The sequence below is a fragment of the Hyla sarda genome, chromosome 2, assembly GCF_029499605.1.
Source record: "Hyla sarda isolate aHylSar1 chromosome 2, aHylSar1.hap1, whole genome shotgun sequence".
Lineage (NCBI taxonomy): Eukaryota > Metazoa > Chordata > Amphibia > Anura > Hylidae > Hyla > Hyla sarda.
In genome coordinates this window covers 4,031,728-4,053,285 of record NC_079190.1, presented here as the reverse complement: position 1 = coordinate 4,053,285, position 21,558 = coordinate 4,031,728, and positions in this window count along the sequence as shown.

The window sequence follows — 21,558 nt, the reverse complement described above, 5'->3', positions numbered from 1 at the left end:
AAACTTCAACTCCCAGCATGCCCGGACAGCCAAGCACCTGTCTGCCTCCTCCAGAGGATCCACGCCTATCGTGAAAGGTAAATCAAGGCTTCCCCTTTGCAAAACTTCAACTCCCTGCATGCCTGTTCAGCCAAACACCTGTCTGCCTCCTCCAGAGGATCCACACTGATCGTGAAAGGTAAATCAAGGCTTCCCTTTTGCAAAACTTCATCTCCCTGCATGCCCGGACAGCCAAACACCAGTCTGCCTCCTCGAGAGGATCCAAACTGATCATGAAAGGTAAATCAAGGCTTCCCTTTTGCAAAACTTCAACTCCCAGCATGCCCGGACAGCCAAACACCTGTCTGCCTCCTCCAGAGGATCCACACTGATCGTGAAAGGTAAATCAAGGCTTCCCTTTTGCAAAACTTCAACTCCCAGCATGCCCAGACAGCAAAACACCTGTCTGCCCCCTCCAGAGGATCCACACTGATCGTGAAAGGTAAATCAAGGCTTCCCTTTTGCAAAACTTCAACTCTCTGCATGCCTGTTCAGCCAAACACCTGTCTGCCTCCTCCAGAGGATCCACACTGATCGTGAAAGGTAAATCAAGGCTTCCCTTTTGCAAAACTTCAACTCCCAGCATGCCCAGACAGCAAAACACCTGTCTGCCCCCTCCAGAGGATCCACACTGATCGTGAAAGGTAAATCAAGGCTTCCCTTTTGCAAAACTTCAACTCCCAGCATGCCCGGACAGCCAAACACCTGTCTGCCTCCTCCAGAGGATCCACACTGATCATGAAAGGTAAATCAAGGCTTCCCTTTTGCAAAACTTCAACTCCCAGCATGCCCGGTCAGCCAAACACCTGTCTGCCTCCTCCAGAGGATCCACACTGATCGTGAAAGGTAAATCAAGGCTTCCCTTTTGCAAAACTTCAACTCCCAGCATGCCCGGTCAGCCAAACACCTGTCTGCCTCCTCCAGAGGATCCACACTGATCGTGAAAGGTAAATCAAGGCTTCCCTTTTGCAAAACTTCAACTCCCTGCATGCCTGTTCAGCCAAACACCTGTCTGCCTCCTCCAGAGGATCCACACTGATCGTGAAAGGTAAATCAAGGCTTCCCCTTTGCAAAACTTCAACTCTCTGCATGCCTGTTCAGCCAAACACCTGTCTGCCTCCTCCAGAAGATCCACACTGATCGTGAAAGGTAAATCAAGGCTTCCCTTTTGCAAAACTTCAACTCCCAGCATGCCCAGACAGCAAAACACCTGTCTGCCCCCTCCAGAGGATCCACACTGATCGTGAAAGGTAAATCAAGGCTTCCCTTTTGCAAAACTTCAACTCCCAGCATGCCCGGACAGCCAAACACCTGTCTGCCTCCTCCAGAGGATCCACACTGATCATGAAAGGTAAATCAAGGCTTCCCTTTTGCAAAACTTCAACTCCCAGCATGCCCGGACAGCCAACGGCTGTCCGGGCATGCTGGGAGTTGAAGTTTTGCAACATCTGGAGGGCCACAGTTTGAGACCACTGGTCTAAAGTGGTCATCCAAGTGTATTTCCTGGCATCCAGATACGCATACCACGCATGGCATTACTGTTGCCAAGGCGACCGTACCGCGCTCAGTAAACGTCAACGCACCAATAAAGTTCAATAACAAAGGACTCGGGGTTCATGTTCACACTGAGGAATTCACATGGAATCATTTTGGTCAGGAAATACTTTTTCATTTTTTTCCATCATGTAGAATTCGTGTGGACGTAGTGCGGAATTTGCGCTAAATTTCAACGCAGAAATGAAGAGTAATGAAGGAGAAGGCTATTTAATTCTACTTTTCTGGGTTCCGCGCGAAACGGATTTAGGCAGGAGAAAAAAATCCCATTGACTTCAATGGGCTTGCCTCCTCAAGGCATTTAAAGGGGTACTCCGCTGCTCAGGGTTTGGAACAAACTGTTCCGAACACTGGAGCCGGGAGCTCGTGACGTCATAGCCCCGCCCCCTCGTGGCATTAGGCCCTGCCCTCTCAATGCAAATCTATGGGAGGGGGCATGGCAGCCATCACACCCCCTCCCTCAGACTTGCATTGAGGGGGCGGAGCGTGACGTCATGAGGGGGAGGGGCTATTATGTCACGAGCTCCCGGCTTCTGTGTTTGGAACGGTTTGCACAGCAGCGGAGTACACCTTTAAGCCCTTAAGGACGCAGCTCATTTTCACTTTAAGGACGCAGCCATTTTTTGCACATCTGACCACTGTCACTTTAAGCATTAATAACTCTGGGACGCTTTTACCGATTATTCTGATTCTGAGATTGTTTTTTTCGTGACATATTCTACTTTATTTTAGTGGTAAATTTTCGTCGTTACTTGCATCCTTTCTTGGTGAAAAATCCCAAAATTTCATGAAAATTTTGGAAATTTTGCTAACTTTGAAACTCTCTGCTTGTAAGGGAAATGGATATTCCAAATAAATAACATATTGATTCACAAATACATACAATATGTCTACATGGCATCATAAAATGGACATATTTTTACTTTTTGAAAAAATTAGAGGGCTTCAAAGTATAGCAGCAATTTTCAAAATTTTCTTGAAAATCGCTAAATCTGAAGGGAAAAGGACAAATGGAAAAACCAGCGCTCGGAGACAGTTCAAAACATGATAACAGTCAAACCATAATTTAGTAGGTTATCACTGAGATGAACTTACTTCACTAGGGGAGATGTGTAGGTAAAGTTACCTTTCACATCATCCCCTTCCAGGAGAGTATGACAAAATGGCCAGGAAGCCCGTGGATGAGTAGGATAGGATTTATTGCGACGCGTTTCGGAGGGCTTACAGGATCGCCTCCTTCCTCAGGCATATAACAAGACAAAGTGATAATAGCCCCCTTATATACATACCATGTCCGGGGTAGAGGCGTGTTAATTGGTTCTTTTGTTCTAATAAAATGGTAGTTTGAGGACCTGCAGATCCGGTTCTGCAGGTCACATGTTCCCGGGTCACGTGATCATAGATCACGTGATACCCAGTGGTATGCTGGTTTCCTCCTAAGGGAGGAAAGCCGGAAGTTACGGCAATTTTCATCACGTGGTCGTGGGTCCCATTGCCGTAACTTCCGGCTTTCCTCCCTTAGGAGGAAACCAGCATACCACTGGGTATCACGTAGGGTTGCCACCCTGCCGGTATTTTACCGGCACAGCCGGTATTTTCATCTACATTCCGGGCTGTGCCGGTAAGTTTGGATGAAAAATACCGGCCATGCAATGGCCGGTATTTTTCATTCACTGACAGGGGCGGACGGAGCAGCATCCCCAGAAGAGCACTGCTTTCATGACCGGCCGTACAATGCCCAGGTCTGACACCACCAGCCTGTGACAGGGAGAGCTCCGTGCGATGACAGGAAGAGACTGTACAGTGCTGGGGAGGGGGCGTGACCTCCTGTCTCCTGTCTCCTGTCTCCCCCTCCCCCTCCTTCTCTCTGCCCCGTGCAGTCTTACAACCCTCCATAGGCAGAGCAGGGAGGGGAGAGGCCGTGTATTCTGTCTCCCTCTGCAGCGCAGGGCGGGTGAGTGTCTGTGTGTATATGTGTGTGTGTATATATGTGTCTGTGTATACATGTGTCTGTGTGTATATATGTGTCTGTGTGTATATATGTGTCTGTGTATATATATGTGTCTGTGTATATATATATGTGTCTGTGTATATATATGTGTCTGTATACATGTGTCTGTGTATGTGTCTCTATGTGTCTGTGTATATGTGTGTGTGTGTGTGTGTGTGTGTAGGGGGGGGGGGGTGGGGGTAAACTGCCTAATCTGGGGGACAACTATGCTGCCTAATCTGGGGGACAACTGGGGTACAACTATGCTGCCTAATCTGGGGGACAACTATGCTGCCTAATCTGGGGGACAACTATGCTGCCTAATCTGGGGGACAACTATGCTGCCTAATCTGGGGGACAACTATGCTGCCTAATCTGGGGGACAACTATGCTGCCTAATCTGGGGGACAAGTATGCTGCCTAATCTGGGGGACAACTGGGGTACAACTATGCTGCCTAATCTGGGGGACAACTATGCTGCCTAATCTGGGGGACAACTATGCTGCCTAATCTGGGGGACAACTATGCTGCCTAATCTGGGGGACAACTATGCTGCCTAATCTGGGGGACAACTATGCTGCCTAATCTGGGGGACAACTATACTGCCTAATCTGGGGGACAACTGGGGTACAACTATGCTCCTAATCTGGGGGACAACTGGGGTACAACTATGCTCCTAATCTGGGGGACAACTGGGGTACAACTATGCTCCTAATCTGGGGGACAACTATGCTCCTAATCTGGGGGACAACTATGCTCCTAATCTGGGGGACAACTATGCTTCCTAATCTGGGGGACAACTATGCTCCTAATCTGGGGGACAACTATGCTGCCTAATCTGGGGGACAACTATGCTCCTAACCTGGGGGACAACTATGCTCCTAACCTGGGGGACAACTATGCTGCCTAATCTGGGGGACAACTATGCTCCTAATCTGGGGGACAACTATGCTGCCTAATCTGGGGGACAACTATGCTCCTAATCTGGGGGACAACTATGCTCCTAATCTGGGGGACAACTATGCTCCTAATCTGGGGGACAACTATGCTCCTAATCTGGGGGACAACTATGCTGCCTGATCTGGGGAAAAACTACCCGGCCCTCCACAATATTTTTAGTTTCTCATGTGGCCCCATGGGATAAATAATTGCCCACCCCATTCCTCCTCAACCCCTGGACATTCCTTAACCTGGAGCCGCCCGGGGAAAGGAGAAAGTGAAGACAAGAGACTGGTGAGACCTCTCTGCAAAATTGTGTATTTAATGCAGTGTTTCCCAACCAGGGTGCCTCCAGCTGTTGCAAAACTATTACTCCCAGCATGCCCAGACAGCCTTTGGCTGTCCGGGCATGCTGGGAGTTGTAGTTTTGCAATAGCTGGAGGCACCCTGGTTGGGAAACACTGATTTAATGTTTTAATGTATGAAACTATCTGCTGCGCTCTGTATCTAATCCTGTCATGTGCGATACTGTCTGCTGAGCCTGTGTATCTAATTCTGTCATGTGGTATATGAGCCTGTGTATCTAATCTTGTCATGTGCGATACTGCCTGATGAGCCTGTGTATCTAATCCTGTCATGTGCGATACTGTCTGCTGAGCCTGTGTATCTAATCCTGTCATGTGTGATACTGTGAGCTGAGCCTGTATATCCAAATCTGTCATGTGTGATACTGTCTGCTGAGCCTGTGTATCTATATCTGTCATGTGCGATACTGTCTGCTGAGCCTGTGCATCTAAATCTGTCATGTGTGATACTGTCTGCTGAGCCTGTGTATCTAATCCTGTTATGTGTGATACTGTCTGCTGAGCCTGTGCATCTAAATCTGTCATGTGTGATACTGTCTGATTAGCCTGTTTATCTGACGTTGCGCAGGGGGACGTCACTCGTCATCAGAGAGAGCCAGCGTTGCTGTCGCGCACCACCACTTCCGCCGCCACTGGCATAAATAGGGTTTTGGTAGGTATTCTCTAAATGTAATTTTTTTTGTGCGATATAGGAAAATTCCCCCCACATATATATTGTATCCCTCCAATCCCCTATGCCATTTCTTAAACCCCCCTCCCATCCCCCATGCCATTTCTTAAACCCCTGATCCCTCAGCCCCTGTGCAATCTGGCCCCTCCCCTTTTGTAGCTCCACCCCCACATAGCCACACCCATGACCGGTATTTTTCTGAGGGAAAGGTGGCAACCCTAGTATCACGTGATCTATGATCACGTGACCCGGGAACATGTGACCTGCAGAACCGGATCTGCAGTTCCTCAAACTACCATTTTATTAGAACAAAAGAACCAATTAACACGCCTCTACCCCGGACATGGTATGTATATAAGGGGGCTATTATCACTTTGTTTTGTTATATGCCTGAGGAAGGAGGCGATCCTGTAAGCCCTCCGAAACGCGTCGCAATAAATCCTATCCTACTCATCCACGGGCTTCCTGGCCATTTTGTCATACTCTCCTGGAAGGGGATGATGTGAAAGGTAACTTTACCTACACATCTCCCCTAGTGAAGTAAGTTCATCTCAGTGATAATCTACTAAATTATGGTTTGACTGTTATCATGTTTTGAACTGTCTCCGAGCGCTGGTTTTTCTATTTGTCTTTTTCTTAAACACGGACCACGGCACTGTGATTCCGGCTCACCCTGCGCCCTCCCTAAGGGATGTCTATATGACGGAGATCGTTTCAGTGTATAAGTGACAAGAGGACTCTAGGTGTTAGTGGGGGATCACTGCCCTGTGACCTCCCACATACACCGGGTGAGTACAAACCTCTTCTACTTCCAATTGCTTTTGGGATTCGAGCGCCGCCTTTTTCAGTTTTACCTATTATATTTTCTAAATCTGAATGGACAGATGTTACAGAACTACAACTCCCAGCATACCTGGGCAGTCTAGGCATACTGAGAGTTGTAGTTTTGCAACATCTGGAGGGCTACCGTTTGGGCACCACTGTAATAGTGGTCTCCAAACTGTGACCCTCCAGATGTTGCAAAACTACAACTCCCAGCATGGCCAGACAGCCTCCCAGAGCGCTCGGCGTAACAGTACCCCCCCCCCCCCCTTTGGTCTCCCCCTCTTTTTGGAGCCCAGGAACCTATGGATGAGCTCCTTGTCCAGGATATTGTCCTCGGGCTCCCAAGACCTCTCTTCGGGGCCACAATTCTCCCAATCAACAAGAATTTTTTTTTTACCTCTGACAAACTTGGAGGCGAGGATTTCTTTTACCGCGAAGACATCAGAGGAGCCAGAGACAGGAGCAGGAGCGGTGACCTTGGGGGAAAAGCGGTTAAGAACGAGATGTTTGAGAAGGGAAACATGAAAGGAGTTAGGAATACGAAGAGAAGGGGTTAGATGAAGTTTGTAGGAGACAGAGTTGATTTGACTTTTGACTTTAAATGGTCCAAGGTAACGTGGACCCAGCTTGTAGCTAGGAACACGAAAGCGGATATATTTGGCAGAGAGCCACACTTTGTCCCCAGGAGCGAAGACAGGAGGAGTTCTTCTCTTCTTATCTGCATCCGAGACGAGGCCAGTAGGAGCGACTTTTGAGTCTCCTTCCAGATAACAGAGAAATCCCGGGTTACTTCATCTACGGCAGGAACTCCAGAAGAAGTGGGAATGGGGAGGGGGGCAGAGGGTGACGGCCGTACACCACAAAGAACGGGGATTTGGCAGAGGATTCAGAATTTTTGAAATTGTACGAGAATTCAGCCAGGACAGAAGGTCGACCCAATCATCTTGGCGGGAGGAGACAAAATGTCGCAAGTAGTCACCAAGAATCTGGTTTACTCTCTCTACTTGTCCATTGGATTGGGGGTGATAGGAGGACAAGAAATTTTATTTGATCTTTAATTGATTACAGAGAGCTCTCCAAAATTTTGACACAAATTGAATGCCTCTATCCGAGACGATATGCGTGGGAAGCCCGTGAAGATGAAAAATGTGCAGAAAAAATTGCTTCGCCAACTGCGGCGCAGAAGGAAGACCTGGAAGCGGAATGAAGTGAGCCATTTTGGAAAAACGATCAACGACCACCCAGATGACGGTATTGCCATGGGATACGGGAAGATCAGTAATGAAATCCATGGCAATTTGGGACCATGGTTGCTCAGGGACGGGCAAAGGAAGCGATTTCCAGCAGGTTTCTGGTGAGGGGTTTTATTTCGGGCACAAATAGTACAGGCCCGAACTAAATCAGTAACGTCACCCTCTAGTGTAGGCCACCAATACAGACGGGAGACGAGCTGAATGGACTTTTTAATGCCAGCATGACCATCCAGGTGAGAGGAATGCCCCCATTTGAGGATCTTGAGGCGAAGGCGTGGAGGAACAAAAGTCTTTCCAGGGGGGGTTTGCCCCAGTGAGGCTGGAGCAGAGGAGACCAGGCACACAGGCGGTACGATATGCTGCAGAGGGGCTTCAGATTCGGAGGCATCAGAGGAACGAGATAGGGCGTCAGCTCTGACATTCTTGTCAGAGGGACGGAAGTGTATCTCGAAGTTAAAGCGGTGTGACAGAGTGTCTGGAGAAGTAGTGGACGGGGTCTATGTGCGCCCGAGGTTCCTCACTTATGTAATTTAAAGCAACCAGGGAAATGTTCAGCAGAGGTCTATGCAGACGTCTCTGCAATTTGGGTTTGTATAAAACCTGTGTGTTTTTAGGGCCTGTGTTGCTGGAGTGGGGAGAGAAGGGTGGGCCCCCACTCCATCCGGACAGTCCGGGTTTTGGGCTGTCAGGTAATCACTCCTCAGGTGTGCTGGCCTGATATAAGGCTGAGCATGCAGACACATCTCTCTCTCAGCCTGGGAACAGGTTATCTGCATGGAGCCTGGGAGAGCACTACAAGTGGTATGGACTTTGCTATATTGTTTGGTGCCCGGTATTAGGCCGGCACTTGGCGAGTGAGGTTTCCTGTTGTTAGTTAGAGCCGGACAGGCTTAGGATTTCGTTTTTTATAATTTATGTTCTGTACCTCAACCTGTCAATAAAACTGGCTGAGGTCAAACGAATTCCCTGCTGTTTGGACTGCAATTTCTACAGTGTTCCTGCAAAACCGTGCCTGTCTACCCAGGAGACGTTATCCCCGTTACCTAATCCCTTACAAGTGGTGAAGGATGTGGGCAAAGCTATGTTGCAAGCTGTTGCATCTCAATAGGAGGCTACCCGAGTGCAGCAGGAGGCTACCAGAGTACAGCAAAAGGCACTTGAGGAAACCAGCCACAGGCTGACGGCCCAAATTGAGGCTACACAAGAGGCCCAAAGAAAAGACCGGGAGACCTTAACAGTTGTTGTGCAGCAACTAACCAGTGTCGCTGGACGAAACCCAGGTATGGCGGACACCACTCATTCCTCCATAAGGGCTAGTCACTTTTTGCAAAAGATGACAACCACAGATGACGTGGAAGAATACTTAACCACCTTCGAAAGGACTGCTGAGCGAGAGGGTTGGCCAAAGGTACAATGGGCAGGACTGTTGACACCCTTCCTTTCAGGGGAACCCCAAAAGGCATATTTTGACCTGGAGAATCATGATGCTACGGACTATGATAAGCTAAAAAAGGAGATCCTTACACGTCTGGGAGTTACTCTTTCGGTCCGCGCACAGCGTGTGCACAACTGGGACTACAGCATGGATAAACCTCCACGTTCCCAAATGCACAACCTCATACACCTGACCAAGAAGTGGTTGCAGCCGGAGATCCTGACAGGTCCCCAGATGGTGGAGCGGGTTGTGATGGACCAGTACTTAAGGGCCCTCCCTGCTACGTTGCGTAAGTGGGTGAGCCATGGTGACCCCAAGAATGCTGACCAGATCCAGATGGTGGAGATGTACACAGCCGCAGAGGAGCTACTGACCCTGCCACAGCGCTCTCTAGCCCCGCAGCGAAGATCTCCAGGACTACCTGGTAAGACTGTTCTAAGGGAAAAGGGGTCTGGCAGAGGTGAGATATCTGTGGGTGCAAGTGGAGAGACTGGAGGCCCAAGCTCTAGAAGCTGGCCAGCTGGGCCAGGGAGGTCTGTGGCCTATAAGAGACTTAATGGAGACTTAATAAAATTTTCAGATGTCAAATGCCAGGTCATGTTGTTGCCAATTGCCCAATGTATGACAAACCAATGCAATGTGATGCCTCCTATATAATCCGCCGTTTATCACTGTATGCTCAGCTTGCGTGTATGGCATATCCAAGTACTGGGGGTGAGAAACAAATGTGTGTTATTACTGTGGAAGGTAAAGATGTGAGTGCATTGTCTGACTCAGGCAGTCTGGTTACCCTAGTAAAAAAGGACTTGGTAAATCCCAGGAAATGGCAAGTGAAAACCATTGCGGTAACCTGCATACACGGAGACACCCATAATTATCACACTGCTGTGGTAGATGTAAATACCCGGTTGGGGGCAGAAAAATTTATGGTTGGTTTAGTACCCAGATTAATGCATGATGTCATCATGGGGCGGGATTTCCCACATTTTTGGCAGCTATGGGAATATAAACTTTCAAATGCCTGTCAGGAAGGGGATGACCTACCACCGGGTACCGAAGGGTGTGGGTTTTTAAGAGGGACTTCTGTTGATGATGAATCATTTCCCTTCTCTGTCATGGTGGGGGAGTCCGAGGTCTCTGACCATAGTGATGGGTTAGAAGAGGGTCAGAGCAGTCCAGAGAGAGAAGACTCTGCTAATGACAATCTGCCAGACCTTGCAGTAAGGAAAGAGCATTTTGGTACTGAGCAGTTTAAAGATTCCACCCTTATTAGAGCCAGGGAAAATGTGAATTCTATCGATGGTAAGCTGGTGGAACCTGACAGAAGACTTTGCTACCCGCATATGGCTGTGAAACACAACTTCTTGTACCAGGTGGTAAAAAGGGGAGAGGATCTGGTGGAACAACTAGTGTTTCCTAAAGTGTACAGACGAACAGTACTAGATATGGCTCATGGTCACCTTATGGGGGGGCATTTGGGAGCTGAAAAGACTACAGACAGAGTCCTTCAAAGGTTCTTTTGGCCTGGGGTCCATAAAGATGTTAAAGATTATTGTGACACCTGTCCAGAGTGTCAAATTTCAGCTCCTAGGCCACACTATCATAGTCCCCTGGTACCTCTACCAATCATTGAGATACCATTTGAGAGAATAGCCATGGATCTGGTGGGGGCTATTGTAAGATCTGCTCGAGGCCATCAACATATTCTCGTAATCATGGACTATGCTACTCGGTACCCTGAAGCTATACCCTTGCGTAATACGTCATCCAAGGCAATAGCTAAAGAGTTGGTACAGGTGTTCAGTCGTGTGGGTCTACCAAAAGAGATCCTAACAGATCAGGGTACCCCCTTTATGTCACTCATCATGAAGGAGTTATGTAAACTGTTCAAAGTGAAACAGCTGCGTACCTCTGTCTACCATCCACAGACTGATGGACTGGTAGAGAGATTTAATAAAACTCTAAAAGCCATGCTTAAGAAAGTGGTAGACAAAGATGGGAAAACTGGGATTTTCTTCTCCCCTACCTTATGTTTGCCATCCGTGAAGTACCTCAGTCATCCACGGGCTACTCCCCATTGGAGTTGCTATATGGTCGTCACCCTAGGGGTCTGCTAGATATAGCGAAATAATCTTGGGAAGAAGAAGCTACCCCCTATAAAAGTGTCATTGAACATGTGGCCCAAATGCAGGACCGTATATCTGCGGTGATGCCTATTGTCCGTGAACATATGGCCCAGGCTCAGGGGGCACAACAAAGGGTGTATAACCGCAGTGCCCGAGTACGTACCTTTGCCCCAGGTGACCGGGTTCTGGTGCTAATCCCTACAGTAGAGAGTAAATTCCTGGCTAAGTGGCAAGGCCCCTTTGAGGTGATAGAGAAAGTAAACAAGGTAAATTATAAAATCCATCAGCCAGGTAAGAGGAAGCTGGAGCAAGTATACCACGTCAATCTTATAAAACCATGGAAAGATCGACTATCACTTGCTGCCGACACCACCTTCCCACTAGAGCAGCGATGCTCTGGGAAGCCCCTGTTACCAGAGGTAACAGTGCCAGACTCCCTGTCCAAGACACAAAAAGTAGAAGTTCAGGGGTTCCTCTTTAAGAATAGGGATTTTTTCTCAGAGGTCCCAGGTCGCACCTCTGCCATAAAACATGACATCATTACAGAACCAGGGAAAAAGGTTAAACTGCGACCCTACAGAATACCAGAGGCCAGAAGAGGGGTTATCTCTGAAGAGGTGAGGAAAATGTTGGAACTAGGGGTAATTGAAGAATCCCATAGCCAGTGGTCCAGTCCCATAGTTCTGATCCCCAAACCAGATGGCAGCTGGAGGTTTTGCAATGACTTCCGGAAGTTAAATTCCATATCTAAGTTTGATGCTTACCCAATGCCACGTGTTGATGAGCTCATTGACAGGCTTGGAAATGCCAGGTATTTAACCACTCTAGACTTAACCAAAGGATACTGGCAAATTCCCCTGACAAATGAGGCCAAAGAGAAAACTGCCTTTGCCACTCCTGATGGGTTGTTCCATTATGTTGTCTTGCCATTTGATTTGCATGGAGCCCCTGCAACCTTCCAGAGGGTAATGGATAAGATATTAAGACCCCACAGACGGTACGCAGCAGCATATCTAGATGACATCGTCATCCAAAGTCCAGATTGGGAATCCCATCTACCTAGGGTGCAGGCGGTTATCAATTCACTGTGTGAGGCAGGCTTCACGGCCAATCCAAAAAAATGTGCCATTGGTCTTGAAGATGCTTAATATCTAGGTTACACCATAGGCCGAGGCCTAGTAAAGCCCCAGTTAAACAAAATTGAAGCCATACAAAGATGGCCTCGACCGGTTAACAAGAAGCAAGTCCGTGCCTTCTTGGGGATTACAGGCTATTACCAGCGGTTTATACCAAATTTTGCTTCCCTTGCAGCCCCATTAACAGACCTGACAAAACGAAAAGACTCTGTCATGATCAAGTGGTCACAAGAGGCTGAAAGATCATTTCAGACTCTAAAAACTCTCCTGTGCGCTCAGCCACTGCTGATAACCCCAGACTTTAAGAAAGGGTTTGTCCTACAGATAGATGCATCTGAGGTAGGACTGGAAGAACACCCTGTACTGTATCTGAGCAGAAAACTTAATGACCATGAGCAAAAATATGCAATTGTGGAAAAAGAGTGCCTTGCTATTAAATGGGCCCTGGAAGCACTCCGCTATTATTTGCTGGGCCGTCACTTTGAATTAGTCACAGAGAAAAAAATAGGAGAGGGGGGCGCATGCGCGCGGCTCGCTGAGAAGGACGTGTTCCCCGTGAGCTCCGCGCCACCTGCCGAGATTAAGCCATAATCAGCGCTGTTTTCACGGCTCCACAGCAGCATCGCACACTCTAAAGGTGGGCTAAACTTGCGGGGATGGAGAGGAGCCAGACGGGAGACTCGCAGAAGTCCTTATCCCAAACTATACCTGAAATTTTCCGCTCGGGGCGAAGATCCAACATGGCGCCGACTCCCTCGCGCGCCTCCAGCCCTGCTGCTCCTGAGGAGGAGGACATAGCGGACAAGTCCCCAGTACCAGAACTACCGGCCGACCCTATGAACCCGGCTGAATTATACCGCTCCATCCAAACGATGTTTAAGACAGAACTTTCAAAGGCTGTGGCGGACCTCTCTAAACAGGTGGGCGACCTAGGCAGCAGAGTTTCTGACATGGAGCTAAGGGCCGATGACTTGGCTGACGCTATAGAGGCTAACAAAGGTCTCCTCTCTGAGCATAATGATAAGTTTGACATTCTGGAACTAAAATTGGAAGATCTTGAAAACAGATCCAGACGAGCAAACATTCGCATTCGCGGACTACCGGAAGCAGTAACCGACTTAAACACTGCGACTCTGACTCTGTTCACTGCTCTACTACCGCAAACTGACCGGACCTACCTCCACATGGACCGAATCCACAGAGCACTAGGTCGCCCTAAAAATCCTGACGTACCAAGAGATGTAATACTCCGTATGCACTATCCTGAAATGAGGGACAAAATCCTTCAAGCAGCCCGCAACGTCTCTCCCTTACCCGGCATGCCGTCCTCGGTCCATCTTTATGCGGACCTGGCTCCGTCCACACTTGAAAGAAGACGGAACATGAGACCGGTCACCCTGGCTCTCCAAAAGGCCCAGGTCAAGTACCGATGGGGATTCCCCTTTTCACTGCAGTTCCAGATTCGTTCCCGCTCCTATGTGGTCCGCACTCCCTCAGAAGCCATGGAAATTCTTCATCGTGAGGACATTCCATATGATGAACATGCTCCATTACCCTCACGCTCTCCGACCCTCAAGAGAATGTGGCAAAGAGCTGAATTTCCCCACAAGCGTCAAAGATCTCAACCTCACAAGCCTGGCTGAACAGCCTATTTTTCTTTATTATTTAATTTTTCTTTGGTCGCAGGCCATATGTTATATCTCTGCCTAACCTCTCTTTCTACAGGTGGAGTCGGATTCCATGGACTCTAGTTCTTCCGTTTTCCTTCATAAAATGACTGTTCTGTTATGCTGTACCTCCTTGCATTACGGAGGTCCTTTTGGAGTTTATAGTTATATATACGGGCTAATAATAATTTTTTTTTTTTTTTTTTTTTTTGCCCAGATGCATACCAGCATCTTTGCTCTTTACTCTCGGGTATTTGGGGTGCATACCTCCAACCACCTTTTCGGCTTAGTGAGTCATTACCAGTACTCTTTCTTTCTTTCTCTTTCTACTAGTGCTTGTCTTTACTCTGTCACCGGTTCTTTTCCACCTCCCTCCTCCTAACTTCTACTCTACGCTACTACTCCTTTCTCCTCTAGATCTTCTCTTTATCTATTGCCCAACTGTGCTTTCTGTGCTATTACATACTGTTGCTGATGCTCTACCCTTGGGAATCTCGGTGGGGGTGGATGATCTTGTTGCCCCTTTCTCCTTCGGGAATGATAGAGATGGTGGGAAGGATAGTTTTGATGGGGTTTTTTTTGTCCATTCCCTTCTGGTATTATTCCCCTGTTCTTGGTTCTCCTTGTTTGTTCCTCCCCCCCCCTCCTGGTACGCCTGAAGTGTCCATTCTATCGTCTTTTCTTTTCTCCCTCAGCACTGTCTTACCAACTGTAGTACACTGGAATTTTTCTGATTTTTCATCCTTACTGTTGTATGTCCTGGTCAACGAATGCTTTACTCAGCTCTATACCCTCACTCCTAATGTGTCGCATCTTATCCCATAATGTGAGGGGGTTCAACTCCCCGATTAAGAGGAAAAAGGCATTTATTGACTATCTCACACATGACCCAGATGTTATCAACCTCCAGGAATCTCATTTCACCACTAGTTCATTTCCGAAATTCTTTAATAAGAATTACTCTCGCTTCTACGCTGCTTCATTTCAGACAAAAACGAGAGGAGTAGTGATATTATTGAAGAATTCTTTTCCTTTCACCCCCACAACCATACATGACGACCCCGAGGGTCGGTACCTCATTCTAGAGGGAATCTACCAAGAAAAAAAAATGTGTATTGTCAATTCCTATGCCCCTAATGAAGAACCCCTTGCCTTTTTTGTAACCGTGGCGACCCTGTTACAGTCTCTTACCTATGACTATCTCATATGGAGCGGAGATTTTAACATGGTTTTTAACGGTATATTGGACAGATCTGCCACCACCTCTTTCCGTCGCACGGGGGCCCAGCAGAGGCTTCTGCGGCAGACCTTTGCGGACCTTGAGTTGGTTGATACCTGGAGGGAGCATAATTTACAACAGAGGGGGTATACATATTACTCGCCCTCTCACAATCTCTATACACGTATAGATTGGATTTTAACTAACTCATGTACTCTTGCTCACTTACTTTATGCTCGCCATATTAATTGTGTTTGGTCTGACCATGATTTTGTTCTTTCTGAATTTAACATAGGTACTCGCTGTTCCACACCTTTCTCATGGAGACTCAACGAGTCACTGCTATGCCGACCACATGTACGTACCCAACTTGAATCCGACCTCTCTGACTACTTCTCTTCTAATTCCTCTTCCTTTACTGAACCGGGGTGGGTCTGGATGGCACACAAGGCCTATATGAGAGGTAAGATTATCTCTCTGGCCTCCCGTCTCAAACGGGAACGCCTAAAAGCTCAGACCATGCTTGAAAATAAGCTGGCCAGGCTCTCCGTTGCACACCAACTTAATCCTTCCATGTATTTATTACAGGCCATACGGATCACTAAATTACAGCTAGACACTGTTCTATCTGAACGCACAGAGAAAGCCCTGCGCTGGACAAAAACTACTTACTATAAATGGGCAAATAAACCAGACCGCCTTCTAGCATCCATGTTACGAAATAGACAGAGAATTAACAAAGTGCATAGCATACAACTAAAACCTGGGGTGCCCACCTCAGACCCATCCCGTATATACTCGGTTTTTCATTCCTTTTATTCCTCCTTATATAATACTGGCCGCACTTCTCCTTCACAGTCTGACATCTCTACTTTCCTATCCTCGATTCCCCTCCCTACACTTACCTCCACCGCTAGAGACTCCCTTAACTCCCCTATCACGGCTGAGGAGGTGGATGCTGCGATCTCCGATTTGAAGCTGGGTAAGGCCCCAGGACCTGATGGCTTCTCCGCCCTCTATTATAAGAAATTTGCTTCTATCTTAATCCCCCACATCACTGCCTATTGCAATAAATTATTATCCGGTACCCCTATGCCACCTGAATTTCTGCAAGCGTCCATAGTAGTTATTCCCAAACCCAATAAGGACCCACTACTACCCTCTAACTATAGACCAATTTCGCTTATAAACTTAGATGCTAAACTGTTTACGTCCATATTGGCGCACCGCCTCAATCGATTGTTACCTAACCTAATACATAATGATCAAGTAGGCTTCATCCCGGGCAGACAGGCCCCGGACAACATACGGAAGGTGCTCTCCATCATCCAATGGGCCTCAGTACATAATACTCCTCTGGCACTCCTAGGCCTCGACATAGAAAAGGCTTTTGACACAGTATCTTGGCCATATTTGTTTGGGGTTCTGTCTGCCATGGGATTTTCTGGTCCCTTTGTACAAGCTATTCATACTCTCTATTCCAACCCTGTAGCATACCTCAAACTCCCGTCTTCCCACCCGTCCCCCATTTCTATTTTGAGGGGTACTCGCCAGGGTTGTCCCCTGTCCCCGGCACTTTTTGCTCTGGTCATGGAACCCTTGGCGAGCCTAATTCGTTCCCACCCAGATATTACCGGAGTTTCTATAGGTTCTTCACACTATAAAACCAATTTATTTGCTGATGATCTGTTACTTACCTTAACCAACCCCCTAATTTCCCTCCCTAATCTGTTCCCCTTACTCGATCGCTTCTCGACAATTTCGGGCCTGGTAATTAATAGGTCCAAGTCGGAGGTCCTTTTATGTAATTCACCTTCTTGGCTATGTACTTCTATATCTACTAACTTTCAACTATGTCCCGCCTCTTGCTTCCTTTCATACTTAGGAATCGCGCTACCTTCTTCTTTATCACAGTTATATAAACTTAACTACCCCTCTCTTTACAAATCTATTCGGGAGGACCTTGCCAAATGGAACCTTCCCCACATCTCATGGCTTGGACGTATCCACTCCATAAAGATGATGGTATTACCTAGGCTTCTCTACCTCTTTAGGACTTTACCTATCCCAGTCCGCATGACGGACCTTAGGAGGTTACAGAGAGATGTTTTTGAGTTCATTTGGCGAGGTCTTAAACCCAGAATCCCTCGAAGTGTCATGTACTACCACAAAAGACTGGGTGGGCTCTCAGTACCTAACTTCATACACTACTACCACTCTGCTCGTCTAGCTCAACTAGTCCTTTGTAACTCTCCAACGGACTCTCCCCGTTGGGTTACACTAGAAAATGAGTTGCTTTCTCCATATACCTTACAATCTCTCATGTGGTCTACTGCTTCAGTCTCCTCTTATGTTCCTTCCTCAGCTATCCTATCCCTCTATTCTCTACTCCTCTGGCGGTCGGTGCGCTTTAAGTACAGGCTGCAATCTCCAGTCTCTCCTGCAACCCCCCTGCTTGCTAACCCCTTCTTTCCCCCTGGTCTACAGAGGTCGGATTTTTCATGGTGGCTTTCTCACAAACTCTACTTACTTCACCACTTCTTGGTACGTAAACGATTGATTACCCAATCAGAATTCATCAGCAGGTATAACCCACCTCCTGAGGAATTGTTCAGAGTCTCCCAAATCTTCTCCTTCTGGCGCTCCTTAAATACTACTTCATGTGCCATAGAGAACTCCTTCTATGAAACCACGGCTATATACTCACCATTACGCACGGGGACTCTTTCCCTTATTTATTCGGTTCTAAACTGTCCTCCCGGGGACACGAAGTTATTGTTTATGTCTCAATGGGAGGACGATTTCCAAATTACCTTATCATTACCGCAATGGCATGAATGTTGCATGCAGTTGAGTAGAGGTAGTTGGCAGACCTCCCTATCGGAAACTGCTCTAAAAATACTTCATAGGACCTATTATGTTCCCTCCAGGTTGCACGCCATTTACCCATCGGTCTCCCCTCTGTGCTTTAGAGGATGTCAGGAAACAGGTGATATGTTGCATATTTGGTGGTCTTGCCAGTATGTTACCGCATTTTGGCACCGGGTTGAGGACCTGATTTTTTCTGTTTTACATGTCTCCTGCCCACGAAATCCGGCTATTTTCCTGTTGGGACACAGACCTCGGGCCTTACCTGGTGCCAAATTTAAACTATTACAATTTATTCTTATGGCTGCGAGAATTCATATTGCTTCCAAATGGAAAACATCTGTGCTGTCCATATCTATGGTCATAACAAAAATTAATGATATTATGTTATCAGAACGTTTGAATGCTATCAGGGGGGATGAGATGTTGCTTTTTAACAAAGTATGGGATCCCTGGATGAACTCCCCTCATGGTATGGATATCTCATACTATATCTCATTGTAATGGGTCTTATATGTATAAATCTACTCTGATGCCATCCTCTCATCATCGCTTGTTTATTCCCCCCCACTTCTGGAATTGTTGACCTTTCTAGTTGTGTGCTCCGAACTACTATGTACTGAGCATATATGTACCTGACCCCCCCCCCTACCCTTCCCGTCCTGGCCCCTCCCCCCTTTCCCTTTTGGGATTTTGGTTCATGTTGATCTTTATATGGCATTAGTCTTTTGTTATTGCACTAATTCTGTTACTTTGCAAATGCCGTAATGTATGATGTGTAACATTCTTAAGCATCAATAAATTTACTCCGTTTGATACTAAAAAAAATAGGAGAGTAACAAGATGGTTCTTAGCCCTACAAGAGTACCAGTTTACGGTAAAGCACAGGCCAGGGACCGAAATGGGAAATGCAGATGCCTTGTCACGGGTACATTGTCTGACGTCCAGATGTGTTCCAGCCCTAGGTCTGAAACAGGGGGGGAGGATATGTGACAGAGTGTCTGGAGAAGTAGTGGACGGGGTCTATGTGTGCCCGAGGTTCCTCACTTACGTAATTTAAAGCAACCAGGGAAATGTTCAGCAGAGGTCTATGCAGACGTCTCTGCAATTTGGGTTTGTATGAAACCTGTGTGTTTTTAGGGCCTGTGTTGCTGGAGTGGGGAGAGAAGGGTGGGCCCCCACTCCATCCGGACAGTCCGGGTTTTGGGTTGTCAGGTAATCACTCCTCAGGTGTGCTGGCCTGATATAAGGCTGAGAATGCAGACACATCTCTCTCTCAGCCTGGGAACAGTTTATCTGCATGGAGCCTGTGAGACACTACAAGTGGTATGGACTTTGCTATATTGTTTGGTGCCCGGTATTAGGCCGGCACTTGGTTAGTGAGGTTTCCTGTTGTTAGTTAGAGCCGGACAGGATTAGGATTTTGTTTTTTATATTTTATGTTCTGTACCTCAACCTGTCAATAAAACTGGCTGAGGTCAGTTAAACGAATTCCCTGCTGTTTGGACTGCAATTTCTACAGTGTTCCTGCAAAACTGTGCCTGTCCACCCAGGAGACGTTCTCCCAGTTACCTAATCCCTTACAGTGGGCAAAAAACAATGACCATCTAGCCTGGCGAGGATTCAGACGCTGAGCGGACTGGAGGTAAGAGAGATTCTTGTGGTCAGTGTAAATGACAATGGGGTGTTTGGAACCCTCCAATAGATGTCTCCACTCCTCGAGTGCTAACTTGATGGCCAGAAGTTCACGATCTCCAATAGAGTAATTATTTTCTGCCGGAGAGAAAGTTTTTGAGAAAGTATGCAGAAGTATGGCTCCGGCTCCGACTGAGGAAGCGTCAACTTCCAGGAAGAATGGCTTCAATGGATCAGGTCTGAACATAACTGGTGCAGAGGCGAAGGCAGTTTTGGGACGAATGAAGGCCTCATCCGCTTGTGGAGGCCACGATTTAGGATTAGCATTCTTCCTGGTCAGAGCCACAATAGGGGCCACTATGGTGGAGAAGGGGGGGAATAAACTGTAGGTAATAGTTGGCAAATCCCAGGAAGCATTGGATAGCGCAGAGTCCAGAAGGGCGTGGCCAATCCAAAACAGCTGACAGTTTATCTGGATCCATTTGAAGCCCTTGGCCAGAGACTAGGTAACCTAGAAAAGGAAGACTGTTGCATTCAAAGAGACATTTTTCAAATTTGGCGTACAGGTGGTTTTCACGAAGTCTTTGGAGCACTAGACGGACATGACGACAGTGTTCCTCTTAGTTAGAGGAAAAAATGAAGATGTCGTCCAAGTAAACCACAACACAGGTATACAATAAGTCCTGAAAGATCTCATTAACGAAGTCCTGGAAGACTGCAGGGGCGTTGCAGAGCCCAAAGGGGATAACTAGATATTCAAAATGTACATCTCTGGTATTGAAAGCGGTCTTCCACTCATCACCTTTACGGATGCAAGTAAGATTATACGCGCCCCTTAAGTCCAATTTGGTGAAGATACTTCCTCCGCGAAGACGGTCAAAGAGTTCAGAGATCAAAGGCAGGGGATAGCGGTTTTTGATGGTAATTTTATTTAAACCGCGGTAGTAAATTCATCGTCGTAAGGATCCATCCTTTTTTGAAACAAAGAAGAACCCTGCTCCAGCAGGTAGTAATAAAACCTCTCTTTTGGTTCTCCTGGATATACTCAGACATGGCTTGAGTCTCTGGGGCTGACAGAGGGTAAATCCTGCCACGGGGCGGAGTGGTACCAGGAAGGTAGCGCACAGTGCGGTACACAGGGACAAGGCAAGAGCAAGGTCGGACGTAGCAGAAGGTCAGGGCAGGCAGCAAGAGTCGTAGTCAGGGGCAACAGCAGAAGGTCTGGGTACACAGGCTTAGGAACACACTGAAACGCTTTCACAGGGCACTAAGGCAACAAGATGCAGCAGGGAAAGGAAGGGGAAGTGGGTTTTTATACAATGGAAGTGATTGACACTGATTGGGCCAGGCACCAATTAGTGGTGCACTGGCCCTTTAAATCTCAGAGAGCCGGCGTACGCGCGCCCTAGAGAGCGGGGCTGCGCGCGCCGGGACGTGACAGCCGGAGAACGGGACAGGTGAGTGGATTGGGATGCGACCCGCGGATCGCATCCCCGCCGGCAGAGACAGTGCAGCGCTCCCGGTCATCGGGTCTGGTGGGGCGCTGCAGAGAGGAGAATGCCGCGAGCGCTCCGGGGAGGAGCAGGGACTCGGAGCGCTCGGCGTAACACCTCTCCAGTCATCCCCAGACTCCTCCATTACTGTATAATGTCCCAGCAGGGTCACCTCTCTAGTCATCACCAGACCCCTCCATTACTGTATAATATCCCAGCAGGGTCCCCTCTCCAGTCATCACCAGACCCCTCCATTACTGTATAATGTCCCAGCAGTGTCACCTCTCTAATCATCACCAGACCCCTCCATTACTGTATAATGTCCCAGCAGTGTCACCTCTCCA